The 17,497-nt window shown below is 46.7% G+C and overlaps 1 long non-coding RNA gene across 1 annotated transcript; it reads right to left on the reverse strand.

Annotated features, from left to right (window-relative positions):
• Nucleotides 1–9,617: 9,617 nt before the first annotated feature.
• On the reverse strand, nucleotides 9,618–16,423 carry LOC116360551 (uncharacterized). Its single transcript, XR_004207015.1, has 3 exons — nucleotides 16,334–16,423; nucleotides 9,916–9,991; nucleotides 9,618–9,667 (listed from the first exon to the last, which is right to left on the reverse strand). It is a non-coding gene; the product is annotated as an uncharacterized LOC116360551 (long non-coding RNA).
• Nucleotides 16,424–17,497: the final 1,074 nt, after the last annotated feature.

Here is a 17,497-nt window from a genome sequence, read left to right on the forward strand (position 1 = left end):
CTGAATACACACTGAGAGGAGTCACAACACACTGCAGTCTGAATACACACTGAGAGGAGTCACAACACACTGCAGTCTGAATACACACTGAGAGGAGTCACAACAACACACTGCAGTCTGATTACACACTGAGAGGAGTCACAACACACTGAGAGGAGTCACAACACACTGAGAGGAGTCACAACACACTGCAGTCTGAGTACACACTGAGAGGAGTCACAACACACTGCTGTCTGAATACACACTGAGAGGAGTCACAACACACTGCAGTCTGAATACACACTGAGAGGAGTCACAACACACTGCTGTCTGAATACACACTGAGAGGAGTCACAACACACTGCTGTCTGAATACACACTGAGAGGAGTCACAACACCACACTGCAGTCTGAATACACACTGAGAGGAGTCACAACAACACACTGCTGTCTGAATACACACTGAGAGGAGTCACAACACACTGCAGTCTGAATACACACTGAGAGGACTCACAACATCACACTACAGTCTGAATACACACTGAGAGGAGTCACAACACACTGCAGTCTGATTACACACTGAGAGGAGTCACAACATCACACTGCAGTCTGAATACACACTGAGAGGAGTCACAACACACTGCAGTCTGAATACACACTGAGAGGAGTCACAACATCACACTGCAGTCTGAATACACACTGAGAGGAGTCACAACATCACACTGCAGTCTGAATACACACTGAGAGGAGTCACAACACACTGCAGTCTGATTACACACTGAGAGGAGTCACAACAACACACTGCAGTCTGAATACACACTGAGAGGAGTCACAACACACTGCAGTCTGAATACACACTGAGAGGAGTCACAACACACTGCAGTCTGATTACACACTGAGAGGAGTCACAACACACTGAGAGGAGTCACAACACACTGCAGTCTGAATACACACTGAGAGGAGTCACAACAACACACTGCAGTCTGAATACACACTGAGAGGAGTCACAACACACTGCAGTCTGAATACACACTGAGAGGAGTCACAACAACACACTGCAGTCTGAATACACACTGAGAGGAGTCACAACAACACACTGCAGTCTGAATACACACTGAGAGGAGTCACAACAACACACTGCAGTCTGAATACACACTGAGAGGAGTCACAACAACACACTGAGAGGAGTCACAACAACACACTGAGAGGAGTCACAACACACTGCAGTCTGATTACACACTGAGAGGAGTCACAACATCACACTGCAGTCTGAATACACACTGAGAGGAGTCACAACACACTGCAGTCTGATTACACACTGAGAAGAGTCACAACATCACACTGTAGTCTGAATACACACTGAGAGGAGTCACAACACACTGCAGTCTGAATACACACTGAGAGGAGTCACAACACACTGCTGTCTGAATACACACTGAGAGGAGTCACAACAACACACTGAGAGGAGTCACAACAACACACTGAGAGGAGTCACAACACACTGAGAGGAGTCACAACACACTGCAGTCTGAATACACACTGAGAGGAGTCACAACAACACACTGCAGTCTGAATACACACTGAGAGGAGTCACAACACACTGCAGTCTGAATACACACTGAGAGGAGTCACAACAACACACTGCAGTCTGAATACACACTGAGAGGAGTCACAACAACACACTGCAGTCTGAATACACACTGAGAGGATTCACAACAACACACTGCAGTCTGAATACACACTGAGAGGAGTCACAACAACACACTGAGAGGAGTCACAACAACACACTGAGAGGAGTCACAACACACTGCAGTCTGATTACACACTGAGAGGAGTCACAACATCACACTGTAGTCTGAATACACACTGAGAGGAGTCACAACACACTGCAGTCTGAATACACACTGAGAGGAGTCACAACACACTGCTGTCTGAATACACACTGAGAGGAGTCACAACACACTGCAGTCTGAATACACACTGAGAGGATTCACAACAACACACTGCAGTCTGAATACACACTGAAAGGAGTCACAACACACTGCTGTCTGAATACACACTGAGAGGAGTCACAACACCACACTGCAGTCTGAATACACACTGAGAGGAGTCACAACAACACACTACAGTCTGAATACACACTGAGAGGAGTCACAACACACTACAGTCTGAATACACACTGAGAGGAGTCACAACACACTACAGTCTGAATACACACTGAGAGGAGTCACAACAACACACTACAGTCTGAATACACACTGAGAGGAGTCACAACACACTGCAGTCTGAATACACACTGAGAGGAGTCACAACAACACACTACAGTCTGAATACACACGGAGAGGAGTCACAACACACTGCAGTCTGAATACACACTGAGAGGAGTCACAACAACACACTACAGTCTGAATACACACTGAGAGGAGTCACAACAACACACTACAGTCTGAATACACACTGAGAGGAGTCACAACAACACACTACAGTCTGAATACACACTGAGAGGAGTCACAACAACACACTACAGTCTGAATACACACTGAGAGGAGTCACAACAACACACTGCTGTCTGAATACACACTGAGAGGAGTCACAACACACTGCAGTCTGATTACACACTGAGAGGAGTCACAACACACTGAGAGGAGTCACAACACACTGCAGTCTGAATACACACTGAGAGGAGTCACAACAACACACTACAGTCTGAATACACACTGAGAGGAGTCACAACAACACACTGCAGTCTGAATACACACTGAGAGGAGTCACAACAACACACTGCAGTCTGAATACACACTGAGAGGAGTCACAACAACACACTGCAGTCTGAATACACACTGAGAGGAGTCACAACAACACACTGCAGTCTGAATACACACTGAGAGGAGTCACAACAACACACTGAGAGGAGTCACAACAACACACTGAGAGGAGTCACAACACACGGCAGTCTGATTACACACTGAGAGGAGTCACAACATCACACTGCAGTCTGAATACACACTGAGAGGAGTCACAACACACTGCAGTCTGATTACACACTGAGAGGAGTCACAACATCACACTGCAGTCTGAATACACACTGAGAGGAGTCACAACACACTGCAGTCTGAATACACACTGAGAGGAGTCACAACAACACACTACAGTCTGAATACACACTGAGAGGAGTCACAACAACACACTACAGTCTGAATACACACTGAGAGGAGTCACAACAACACACTACAGTCTGAATACACACTGAGAGGAGTCACAACACACTGCAGTCTGAATACACACTGAGAGGAGTCACAACAACACACTGCAGTCTGAATACACACTGAGAGGAGTCACAACAACACACTGCAGTCTGAATACACACTGAGAGGAGTCACAACAACACACTGCAGTCTGAATACACACTGAGAGGAGTCACAACAACACACTGAGAGGAGTCACAACAACACACTGAGAGGAGTCACAACACACTGCAGTCTGATTACACACTGAGAGGAGTCACAACATCACACTGCAGTCTGAATACACACTGAGAGGAGTCACAACACACTGCAGTCTGATTACACACTGAGAGGAGTCACAACATCACACTGTAGTCTGAATACACACTGAGAGGAGTCACAACACACTGCAGTCTGAATACACACTGAGAGGAGTCACAACACACTGCTGTCTGAATACACACAGAGAGGAGTCACAACACACTGCAGTCTGAATACACACTGAGAGGATTCACAACAACACACTGCAGTCTGAATACACACTGAAAGGAGTCACAACACACTGCTGTCTGAATACACACTGAGAGGAGTCACAACACCACACTGCAGTCTGAATACACACTGAGAGGAGTCACAACAACACACTACAGTCTGAATACACACTGAGAGGAGTCACAACACACTACAGTCTGAATACACACTGAGAGGAGTCACAACACACTACAGTCTGAATACACACTGAGAGGAGTCACAACAACACACTACAGTCTGAATACACACTGAGAGGAGTCACAACACACTGCAGTCTGAATACACACTGAGAGGAGTCACAACAACACACTACAGTCTGAATACACACTGAGAGGAGTCACAACACACTGCAGTCTGAATACACACTGAGAGGAGTCACAACAACACACTACAGTCTGAATACACACTGAGAGGAGTCACAACAACACACTACAGTCTGAATACACACTGAGAGGAGTCACAACAACACACTACAGTCTGAATACACACTGAGAGGAGTCACAACAACACACTACAGTCTGAATACACACTGAGAGGAGTCACAACAACACACTGCTGTCTGAATACACACTGAGAGGAGTCACAACACACTGCAGTCTGATTACACACTGAGAGGAGTCACAACACACTGAGAGGAGTCACAACACACTGCAGTCTGAATACACACTGAGAGGAGTCACAACAACACACTGCAGTCTGAATACAGACTGAGAGGAGTCACAACACACTGCAGTCTGAATACACACTGAGAGGAGTCACAACAACACACTGCAGTCTGAATACACACTGAGAGGAGTCACAACAACACACTGCAGTCTGAATACACACTGAGAGGAGTCACAACAACACACTGCAGTCTGAATACACACTGAGAGGAGTCACAACAACACACTGAGAGGAGTCACAACAACACACTGAGAGGAGTCACAACACACGGCAGTCTGATTACACACTGAGAGGAGTCACAACATCACACTGCAGTCTGAATACACACTGAGAGGAGTCACAACACACTGCAGTCTGATTACACACTGAGAGGAGTCACAACATCACACTGCAGTCTGAATACACACTGAGAGGAGTCACAACACACTGCAGTCTGAATACACACTGAGAGGAGTCACAACACACTGCTGTCTGAATACACACTGAGAGGAGTCACAACACACTGCAGTCTGAATACACACTGAGAGGAGTCACAACAACACACTGCAGTCTGAATACACACTGAAAGGAGTCACAACACACTGCTGTCTGAATACACACTGAGAGGAGTCACAACACCACACTGCAGTCTGAATACACACTGAGAGGAGTCACAACACACTACAGTCTGAATACACACTGAGAGGAGTCACAACAACACACTACAGTCTGAATACACACTGAGAGGAGTCACAACACACTGCAGTCTGAATACACACTGAGAGGAGTCACAACAACACACTACCGTCTGAATACACACTGAGAGGAGTCACAACAACACACTACAGTCTGAATACACACTGAGAGGAGTCACAACAACACACTACAGTCTGAATACACACTGAGAGGAGTCACAACAACACACTACAGTCTGAATACACACTGAGAGGAGTCACAACAACACACTGCTGTCTGAATACACACTGAGAGGAGTCACAACACACTACAGTCTGAATACACACTGAGAGGAGTCACAACACACTGCAGTCTGAATACACACTGAGAGGAGTCACAACACACTACAGTCTGATTACACACCAAGAGGAGTCACAACAACACACTACAGTCTGAATACACACTGAGAGGAGTCACAACACACTACAGTCTGAATACACACTGAGAGGAGTCACAACACACTACAGTCTGAATACACACTGAGAGGAGTCACAACGCACTGAGAGGAGTCACAACACACTGCAGTCTGAATACACACTGAGAGGAGTCACAACACACTGCAGTCTGAATACACACTGAGAGGCAGGTGTAATTTATTTGAGAGGTGCTGGAGTCGAGGCGAGAGACAAGAGGTGAGGAGAGGACAGTGAAGAGAGGAGAGGAGAGGAGAGGAGAGGAGAGGAGAGGAGAGGAGAGGAGAGGAGAGGAGAGGAGAGGAGAGGAGAGGAGAGGAGAGGAGAGGAGAGGAGAGGAGAGGAGAGGAGAGGAGAGGAGAGGACAGTGAGGAGAGGGAGAAGAGGAGAGGTGAGGTGAGAGGGAGGAGAGGTGAGGTGAGAGGGAGGTGAGGACAGGTGAGAGGGAGGAGAGGAGAGGTGAGGTGAGGTGAGGTGAGGTGAGAGAGAGGGGAGGAGAGGTGAGAAGGAGGAGAGTAGAGGTGAGGTGAGGTGAGAGGGAGGAGAGGTGAGGTGAGAGGGAGGAGAGGTGAGGTGAGAGGGAGGAGAGGAGAGGTGAGGTGAGAGGGAGGAGAGGTGAGGTGAGAGGGAGGTGAGGACAGGTGAGAGGGAGGAGAGGAGATGTGAGGTGAGGTGAGGTGAGAGGGAGGAGAGGAGAGCTGAGGTGAGGTGAGGTGAGAGGGAGGAGAGGAGAGGTGAGGTGAGGTGAGAGGGAGGGGAGGAGAGGTGAGGTGAGGTGAGGTGAGGTGAGAGGGAGGGGAGGAGAGGTGAGGTGAGGTGAGGTGAGAGGGAGGGGAGGAGAGGTGAGGTGAGGTGAGGTGAGGTGAGGTGAGAGGGAGGGGAGGAGAGGTGAGGTGAGGTGAGAGGGAGGAGAGATGGATGTGTAATTATTTTGGAACTGCCAGTCCGAGTACAATTGAATCCTTCATGTATAAGGAGCAGTAGAGGATGTATTTATGTCCTAAATGACAGAGAGAAACAATAGCAGACGCTGTATCTAACACATAACAGCTCATTAGATCCAGTTCTCAACAGACTCACTGGGGAAGACAGACACCACCCTCAGTTTGCTGTAGGAGTTGAGAGGAAAACACAGGACAGATATGTGTTTCTGTCAAAGCCTCTCTCTCTCTCTCTCTCTCTCTCTCTCTCTCTCTCTCTACCTCTCTCTCTCTATCTCTCTCTCTCTACCTCTCTCTCTCTACCTCTCACTCTCTCTACCTCTCTCTCTCTACCTCTCTACCTCTCTCTACCTCTCTCTCTACCTCTCTCTCTACCTCTCTCTCTACCTCTCTCTCTACCTCTCTCTCTACCTCTCTACCTCTCTACCTCTCTACCTCTCTCTCTCTCTACCTCTCTACCTCTCTACCCTCTCTCTCTCTCTACCTCCCTCCCCAGTCCAACATTAAAGAGAAGTACCATGTTGTTCAACCAGTTAGAAAAGAGAAGAGAAACAGAGGGCAGAGAGACGAAGTCTTTGATTGCGAACTGCAGCAACTGGATTTCTGAAAGCTCCAGAAGCAGAACACACAGACCGATTGGACCGGAATCATCAGGACTCAACCTCCGTCTCCAAACGGGTCTGGGTCTTCATGTTGACGACACGTCGTCTCGCGACGCCGCGGTGTCGTCCTCACCTGGATCAATGGATGAAATACTGAATGCAAATCTCATTTTGTAAAATCAGTTCATGACTGCTATAAACCAATACAAATCTACTACGAACTCTACCTCTAGAACTACTATTGATCTGGGACTGTGTCATATCTACCTTAGACACTACTATGATCTGGGACTGTGTCATATCTACCTCTAGACACTACTATTGATCTGGGACTGTGTATATCGACCTCTAGACACTACTATGATCTGGGACTGTGTCATTCACCTCTAGACACTACTATTGATCTGGGACTGTGTCATATCTACCTCTAGACACTACTATTGATCTGGGACTGTGTCATACCTACCTCTAGACACTACTATTGATCTGGGACTGTGTCATATCTACCCCTAGACAATACTATTGATCTGGGACTGTGTCATATCTACCTCTAGACACTACTTTGATCTGGGACTGTGTCATATCTACCCCTAGACAATACTATTGATCTGGGACTGTCATATCTACCCCTAGACAATACTATTGATCTGGGACTGTGTCATATCTACCCTAGACACTACTATTGATCTGGAACTGTGTCATATCTACCCTAGACAATACTATTGATCTGGGACGTGTCATATCTACCTCTAGACACTACTATTGATCTGGGACTGTGTCATATCTACCCCTAGACAATACTATTGATCTGGGACTGTGTCATATCTACCTCTAGACACTATATTGATCTGGGACTGTGTCATATCTACCCCTAGACACTACTATTGATCTGGGACTGTGTCATATCTACCTCTAGACACTACTATTGATCTGGGACTGTGTCATATCTACCTCTACACACTACTATTGATCTGGGACTGTGTCATATCTACCTCTAGACACTACTATTGATCTGGGACTGTGTCATATCTACCTCTAGACACTACTATTGATCTGGGACTGTGTCATATCTACCTCTAGACACTACTATTGATCTGGGACTGTGTCATATCTACCTCTAGACAATACTATTGATCTGGGACTGTGTCATACCTACCTCTAGACACTACTATTGATCTGGGACTGTCATATCTACCCCTAGACAATACTATTGATCTGGGACTGTGTCATATCTACCTCTAGACACTACTATTGATCTGGGACTGTGTCATATCTACCCCTAGACAATACTATTGATCTGGGACTGTGTCATATCTACCCATGACAATACTATTGATCTGGGACTGTGTCATATCTACCCCTAGACACTACTATTGATCTGGGACTGTGTCATATCTACCCCTAGACAATACTATTGATCTGGGACTGTGTCATATCTACCTCTAGACACTACTATTGATCTGGGACTGTGTCATATCTACCCCTAGACAATACTATTGATCTGGGACTGTGTCATATCTACCTCTAGACACTACTATTGATCTGGGACTGTGTCATATCTACCCTAGACAATACTATTGATCTGGGACTGTGTCATATCTACCTCTACACACTACTATTGATCTGGGACTGTGTCATATCTACCTCTAGACACTACTATTGATCTGGGACTGTGTCATATCTACCTCTAGACACTAAAATTGATCTGGGACTGTGTGTGTTAAGCGTCTCAGAGTTCTGATCTCAGATCAGGTCCTCCCTGTACGTATAATCTTATTCACTGTTGTGTACAAGGTGATCCTAAAATCAGCACTCCCACTCTGAGTCACTTGATACGTGGTGAATCCTTTCTAACACTAAATGTAGTTGGTGACGTTGTCCTCTCACCGTCGTCTCCTATGAAGTCTTCATGTGTTAGTGGCATGTCCAACCGTATTCTCTTGAGACACGTCTGAGAAAACAAAACATTCAGACCTTACGACTTCCACTGACACCACCACACCTCCAGATGTTGGTTAGAACAACAAGGGCCTGTCAGTCTGACATGGATGTTGGTTAGAACAACAGGGGCCTGTCAGTCTGACCTGGATGTTGGTTAGAACAACAAGGGCCTGTCAGTTGACCTGGATGTTGGTTAGAACAACAGGGCCTGTCAGTCTGACCTGGATGTTGGTTAGAACAACAAGGGCCTGTCAGTCTGACCTGGATGTTGGTTAGAACAACAAGGGCCTGGTCAGTCTGACCCTGGGTGTGGTTAGAACAACAAGGGGCCTGGTTATAACAACAAGGGCCTGTCAGTCTGACCTGGTGTTGGTTATAACAACAAGGGCCTGTCAGTCTGACCTGGATGTTGGTTAGAACAACAAGGGCCTGGTTATAACAACAGGGCCTGTCAGTCTGACCTGATGTTTGGTATAACAACAAGGACCTGTCAGTTGACCTGGATGTTGTTAGAACACAAGGGCCTGTCAGTCTGACCTGGACTTCTTTTCTGCACCAGCGTCTCCAGTTTGTCTATGAAGTCTTCGAACTGTAGTTTGGGGTACAGCTGTGAGCCCAGTTCTCCATCCTCTGCATCAGCACCCGCAAGTCCTCAGCCTGGTGGAAAACACACATACATCATACCCTTTGGCTGCTGTGGGAGGGGAAAACACACACACACATCACACCCTTTGGCTGCTGTGGGAGGCGAAAACACACATACATCAACACCCTTTGGCTGCTGTGGGAGTCAACTGGATAACCTTTCGGCAAACATCTTGCACTTTGAGTTTAAAAACAACAGACAAAACAGACCCATCTGCCCAACAAGAGACACAATACTTGAATCTGCTGTTAGCCTTTACCTCGTGTCCTTTGCCTTTGAAATGAACGTTGTCAAACAGGTTGCGAAGAGCCGGAAGTCCTCTTTCTGATGTCAGCCTGGAGTAACACATGAACAAAAACACTGGCTATTGAACTTCCAAACATCAAACAGCTCTGCAATGTTGCTGCAAAGACAAAGAGAATCAACAATACTTTTTTTTTTAAAACACAGGTTTTGATGATCAAGTCCTTCGGTTGTAACAGAACAGGGACAATATGCCAAACCAGACATCGATTTTCATGGTCGGGCATAAATGAGCATTTGGATTAGGAAAGTTCTCTCTCTCTCTCTCTCATGACCTGTACAAAGCTATAATGTTGAATAAAATTATATTTGAACTTACTTTACCAGTTGTCTGTGTGGTTGGTCCTTTTGCAGGTAGGAACGTGAGACAATGACCATGTTTACATCGTTTTTTAAAATATTTGATATTATTTATTGATATTAAACTGATTGTGTCAGAAGGTCGAGTACGGCATTAGTCATGTAAACACCTTACTCCGCTTGTCTTACATCGGCGTGAGGTCATAATTGAAGTAAACATACGCCAATTAAAACACCTGCTTTTCTGAGCAATCTTTCAAATGATTAGGACGTGTAAAACACCTTAAACCGGCGTCCCAGTGGTGTATTTGATCTGTGCCTGTGCTGACACCAGCCGAGAGCCTCCCTCTTTAGTGAAGTGGTGTGTTTGATCTGCACCTGTGCTGACACCAGCCGAGAGCCTCCCTCTTTAGTGAAGTGTGTTTGATCTGTGCACCTGTGCTGACACCAGCCGAGAGCCTCCCTCTTTAGTGAAGTGGTGTGTTTGCTGCACCTGTGCTGACAACCAGCCGAGAGCCTCCCTTTTAGTGAAGTGAGTTAGGAACAAACTGAATATATGGGTTTTAGAAGTAGTTCTCACGTACAAACTTTATAATTTATTTATTTATTTTACCTTATTTAACCAGGTAGGCTAGTTGAGAACACCTTTATTTAACCAGGTAGGCAAGTTGAGAACAAGTTCTCATTTACAATTGCGACCTGGCCAAGATAAAGCAAAGCAGTTCGACAGATAAAACGACACAGAGTTACACATGGAGTAAAAACAACATACAGTCAATAATGCAGTATAAACAAGTCTATATACAATGTGAGCAAATGAGGTGAGAAGGGAGGTAAAGGCAAAAAAGGCCATGATGGCAAAGTAAATACAATATAGCAAGTAAAATACTGGAATGGTAGTTTTGCAATGGAAGAATGTGCAAAGTAGAAATAAAAAATAATGGGGTGCAAAGGAGCAAAATAAATAAATAAATTAAAATTAAATACAGTTGGGAAAGAGGTAGTTGTTTGGGCTAAATTATAGGTGGGCTATGTACAGGTGCAGTAATCTGTGAGCTGCTCTGACAGTTGGTGCTTAAAGCTAGTGAGGGAGATAAGTGTTTCCAGTTTCAGAGATTTTTGTAGTTCGTTCCAGTCATTGGCAGCAGAGAACTGGAAGGAGAGGCGGCCAAAGAAAGAATTGGTTTTGGGGTGACTAGAGAGATATACCTGCTGGAGCGTGTGCTACAGGTGGGAGATGCTATGGTGACCAGCGAGCTGAGATAAGGGGGGACTTTACCTAGCAGGGTCTTGTAGATGACATGGAGCCAGTGGGTTTGGCGACGAGTATGAAGCGAGGGCCAGCCAACGAGAGCGTACAGGTCGCAATGGTGGGTAGTATATGGGGCTTTGGTGATAAAACGGATTGCACTGTGATAGACTGCATCCAATTTGTTGAGTAGGGTATTGGAGGCTATTTTGTAAATGACATCGCCAAAGTCGAGGATTGGTAGGATGGTCAGTTTTACAAGGGTATGTTTGGCAGCATGAGTGAAGGATGCTTTGTTGCGAAATAGGAAGCCAATTCTAGATTTAACTTTGGATTGGAGATGTTTGATATGGGTCTGGAAGGAGAGTTTACAGTCTAACCAGACACCTAAGTATTTGTAGTTGTCCACGTATTCTAAGTCAGAGCCGTCCAGAGTAGTGATGTTGGACAGGCGGGTAGGTGCAGGTAGCGATCGGTTGAAGAGCATGCATTTAGTTTTACTTGTATTTAAGAGCAATTGGAGGCCACGGAAGGAGAGTTGTATGGCATTGAAGCTTGCCTGGAGGGTTGTTAACACAGTGTCCAAAGAAGGGCCGGAAGTATACAGAATGTCGTCTGCGTAGAGGTGGATCAGGGACTCACCAGCAGCAAGAGCGACCTCATTGATGTATACAGAGAAGAGAGTCGGTCCAAGAATTGAACCCTGTGGCACCCCCATAGAGACTGCCAGAGGTCCGGACAGCAGACCCTCCGATTTGACACACTGAACTCTATCAGAGAAGTAGTTGGTGAACCAGGCGAGGCAATCATTTGAGAAACCAAGGCTGTCGAGTCTGCCGATGAGGATATGGTGATTGACAGAGTCGAAAGCCTTGGCCAGATCAATGAATACGGCTGCACAGTAATGTTTCTTATCGATGGCGGTTAAGATATCGTTTAGGACCTTGAGCGTGGCTGAGGTGCACCCATGACCAGCTCTGAAACCGGATTGCATAGCAGAGAAGGTATGGTGAGATTCGAAATGGTCGGTAATCTGTTTGTTGACTTGGCTTTCGAAGACCTTAGAAAGGCACGGTAGGATAGATATAGGTCTGTAGCAGTTTGGGTCAAGAGTGTCCCCCCCTTTGAAGAGGGGGATGACCGCAGCTGCTTTCCAATCTTTGGAATCTCAGACGACACGAAAGAGAGGTTGAACAGGCTAGTAATAGGGGTGGCAACAATTTCGGCAGATAATTTTAGAAAGAAAGGGTCCAGATTGTCTAGCCCGGCTGATTTGTAGGGGTCCAGATTTTGCAGCTCTTTCAGAACATCAGCTGAATGGATTTGGGAGAAGGAGAAATGGGGAAGGCTTGGGCGAGTTGCTGTTGGGGGTGCAGTGCTGTTGTCCGGGGTAGGAGTAGCCAGGTGGAAAGCATGGCCAGCCGTAGAAAAATGCTTATTGAAATTCTCAATTATGGTGGATTTATCAGTGGTGACAGTGTTTCCTATCTTCAGTGCAGTGGGCAGCTGGGAGGAGGTGTTCTTATTCTCCATGGACTTTACAGTGTCCCAGAACTTTTTTGAGTTAGTGTTGCAGGAAGCAAATTTCTGCTTGAAAAAGCTAGCCTTGGCTTTTCTAACTGCCTGTGTATAATGATTTCTAGCTTCCCTGAACAGCTGCATATCACGGGGGCTGTTCGATGCTAATGCAGAACGCCATAGGATGTTTTTGTGTTGGTTAAGGGCAGTCAGGTCTGGGGAGAACCAAGGGCTATATCTGTTCCTGGTTCTAAATTTCTTAAATGGGGCATGTTTATTTAAGATGGTTAGGAAGGCATTTAAAAAAAATATCCAGGCATCCTCTACTGACGGGATGAGATCAATATCCTTCCAGGATACCCCGGCCAGGTCGATTAGAAAGGCCTGCTCGCAGAAGTGTTTCAGGGAGCGTTTTACAGTGATGAGTGGAGGTCGTTTGACCGCTGACCCATTACGGATGCAGGCAATGAGGCAGTGATCGCTGAGATCTTGGTTGAAGACAGCAGAGGTGTATTTAGAGGGGAAGTTGGTTAGGATGATATCTATGAGGGTGCCCGTGTTTAAGGTTTTGGGGAGGTACCTGGTAGGTTCATTGATTATTTGTGTGAGATTGAGGGCATCAAGTTTAGATTGTAGGATGGCTGGGGTGTTAAGCATGTTCCAGTTTAGGTCGCCTAGCAGCACGAACTCTGAAGATAGATGGGGGGCAATCAGTTCACATATGGTGTCCAGAGCACAGCTGGGGGCAGAGGGTGGTCTATAGCAGGCGGCAACGAATAATGTCCCAACTCAGAATCAAATATGCATGTTCGCTGTGGTAGGATGTTAATTTAGACTGGTGATGTTCTGCATTTATCAGAGAGAGACGTCAGGGAGCCTTTTTCAGACGTCTCCGTGGAAACGGGGTTAATAGGGGGAATCCTTCTTCTTACAGAGCATGCAAACATTTTTAAATTGAACCATTATTATAATTTGACTATCCATAATAAATCACATTATCGTGTGCATGTAACCGTACTCAGTATATCCACAGGAAAGTAGAATTACACAACTGTTCCAATCGCTGGTGGTGTCGTTCATATTTCACCTGATGCAGGAGACACATGCACACTGGCCCAGCCTGTTGACATGGTTCTGCTACATGCACACTGGCCCAGCCTGTTGACATGGTTCTGCTATATGCACACTGGCCCAGCCTGTTGACATGATACATGCACACTGGCCCAGCCTGTTGACATGATACATGCACACTGGCCCAGCCTGTTGACATGATACATGCACACTGGCCCAGCCTGTTGACATGATACATGCACACTGGCCCAGCCTGTTGACATGATACATGCACACTGGCCCAGCCTGTTGACATGGTTCTGCTATATGCACACTGGCCCAGCCTGTTGACATGATACTTGCACACTGGCCCAGCCTGTTGACATGATACATGCACACTGGCCCAGCCTGTTGACATGATACATGCACACTGGCCCAGCCTGTTGACATGATACATGCACACTGGCCCAGCCTGTTGACATGATACATGCACACTGGCCCAGCCTGTTGACATGATACATGCACACTGGCCCAGCCTGTTGACATGGTTCTGCTATATGCACACTGGCCCAGCCTGTTGACATGATACTTGCACACTGGCCCAGCCTGTTGACATGATACATGCACACTGGCCCAGCCTGTTGACATGATACATGCACACTGGCCCAGCCTGTTGACATGATACATGCACACTGGCCCAGCCTGTTGACATGATACATGCACACTGGCCCAGCCTGTTGACATGGTTCTGCTACATGCACACTGGCCCAGCCTGTTGACATGGTTCTGCTACATGCACACTGGCCCAGACTGTTCACATGGTTCTGCTACATGCACACTGGCCCAGACTGTTCACATGGTTCTGCTACATGCACACTGGCCCAGACTGTTCACATGGTTCTGCTACATGCACACTGGCCCAGACTGTTCACATGGTTCTGCTACATGCACACTGGCCCAGACTGTTCACATGGTTCTGCTACATGCACACTGGCCCAGCCTGTTCACATGGTTCTGCTATATGCACACTGGCCCAGACTGTTCACATGGTTCTGCTACATGCACACTGGCCCAGCCTGTTCACATGGTTCTGCTACATGCACACTGGCCCAGACTGTTCACATGGTTCTGCTACATGCACACTGGCCCAGACTGTTCACATGGTTCTGCTACATGCACACTGGCCCAGCCTGTTCACATGGTTCTGCTATATGCACACTGGCCCAGACTGTTCACATGGTTCTGCTACATGCACACTGGCCCAGACTGTTCACATGGTTCTGCTACATGCACACTGGCCCAGACTGTTCACATGGTTCTGCTACATGCACACTGGCCCAGACTGTTCACATGGTTCTGCTACATGCACACTGGCCCAGACTGTTCACATGGTTCTGCTACATGCACACTGGCCCAGACTGTTCACATGGTTCTGCTACATGCACACTGGCCCAGTGTTCACATGGTTCTGCTACATGCACACTGGCCCAGCCTGTTCACATGGTTCTGCTACATGCACACTGGCCCAGACTGTTCACATGGTTCTGCTACATGCACACTGGCCCAGACTGTTCACATGGTTCTGCTACATGCACACTGGCCAGCCTGTTCACATGGTTCTGCTACATGCACACTGGCCCAGCCTGTTCACATGGTTCTGCTACATGCACACTGGCCCAGACTGTTCACATGGTTCTGCTACATGCACACTGGCCCAGACTGTTCACATGGTTCTGACATGCACACTGGCCCAGACTGTTCACATGGTTCTGCTACATGCACACTGGCCCAGCCTGTTCACATGGTTCTGCTACATGCACACTGGCCCAGCCTGTTCACATGGTTCTGCTACATGCACACTGGCCCAGACTGTTCACATGGTTCTGCTACATGCACACTGGCCCAGACTGTTCACATGGTTCTGCTACATGCACACTGGCCCAGACTGTTCACATGGTTCTGCTACATGCACACTGGCCCAGACTGTTCACATGGTTCTGCTACATGCACACTGGCCCAGACTGTTCACATGGTTCTGCTACATGCACACTGGCCCAGACTGTTCACATGGTTCTGCTTGATGTAATTATTAACTTTCCTGTGAAATATATTATCTCACATTCTACCATCAAATCGACCAGCCACACAGACAACCAGTAAAGTATGTGACAATATAATTGTATTCAACATTCTGGCCTGTAGAGGTTCCTGATCCAAACGCTCATTCATGCCCGTCACCAGGCTAATACACACGTACCTCTGAGAGTCCAGTTTCGGCTGTGGTCTCTTGACGCCTCTCCTCTTGGCAACAGGGACTTCGGCCAGCTTGGAGATCTCTCCTCCCTCCCCCTGAACAACATCAACAGCCATCAATGGAAAGTATATCTACCCATTATATTGTCTGTGATGTCAGTGAGCAGGAAGTCTCCCAGCTATGTATATAATAATAATAATGATGATGTCATATCTATATCTACCAATTATATTGTCCATGATGTCAGTGAGCAGGAAGTCCCAGCTGTGTATATAATGATAATGATGATGTCATATCTATATCTACCAATTATATTGTCTATGTATATCATAACAATAATAATAATAATAATAATTATGTCTTATCTATATCTACCCATTATATTGTCTGTGATGTCAGTAAGCAGGAAGTCTCCCAACTGTGTATATAATAATAATAATGATGATGTCATATCAGTCTACCTGTAGACACACAGGTTTGTGTTGGGTATTGTGTGTCTAGTCTGGTCCCAGATCATCATAAGCACGACAGCAACCATGGCAGTCGGCAAAATAGCACAACCAGATCTGGAACCAGGCTAGGTACTGGTGAGCTACAGTTGTCATTGTCCTCACCTGTAAAAGGATCTCCTCCCTCTCCTGGTGAGAAGGGAGGGGGGAGAGGAGGAAAGGTCTCGTCATCTGTGTTGTCATAGTCAGGAATGTCAAACAAGCCATTCTCCATCGGATCAACCATGGTTCCTTTATCACTGGGCTCCTGCAAGGAAGAAGAGGGGGATTACATTTGACGTTTTATTATCGTGTTCAGTGAAATGCCTTTCTTGACAACTCTTTTCCCAACAATGCAGTAATAAATATATAGCACTATTAAATATATAAAAACACAAGCAATGAGACAGGAAAGAAGGTAAACTACATATACAGCTACCATAACTTCACCAGCTCTCCTGTCTCCCCCCTACTGTCGTCAGCTCTCCTGTCTCCCCTACGGTCGTCAGCTCTCCTGTCTCCCCCCTACGGTCGTCAGCTCTCCTGTCTCCCCCCTACTGTCGTCAGCTCTCCTGTCTCCCCCTACTGTCGTCAGCTCTCCTGTCTCCCCTACTGTCAGCTCTCCTGTCTCCCCCCTACTGTCGTCAGCTCTCCTGTCTCCCCCCTACTGTCAGCTCTC

Source organism: Oncorhynchus kisutch, unplaced genomic scaffold (assembly GCF_002021735.2).
Source record: "Oncorhynchus kisutch isolate 150728-3 unplaced genomic scaffold, Okis_V2 Okis09a-Okis19a_hom, whole genome shotgun sequence".
Taxonomy (NCBI): Eukaryota; Metazoa; Chordata; class Actinopteri; order Salmoniformes; family Salmonidae; genus Oncorhynchus; species Oncorhynchus kisutch.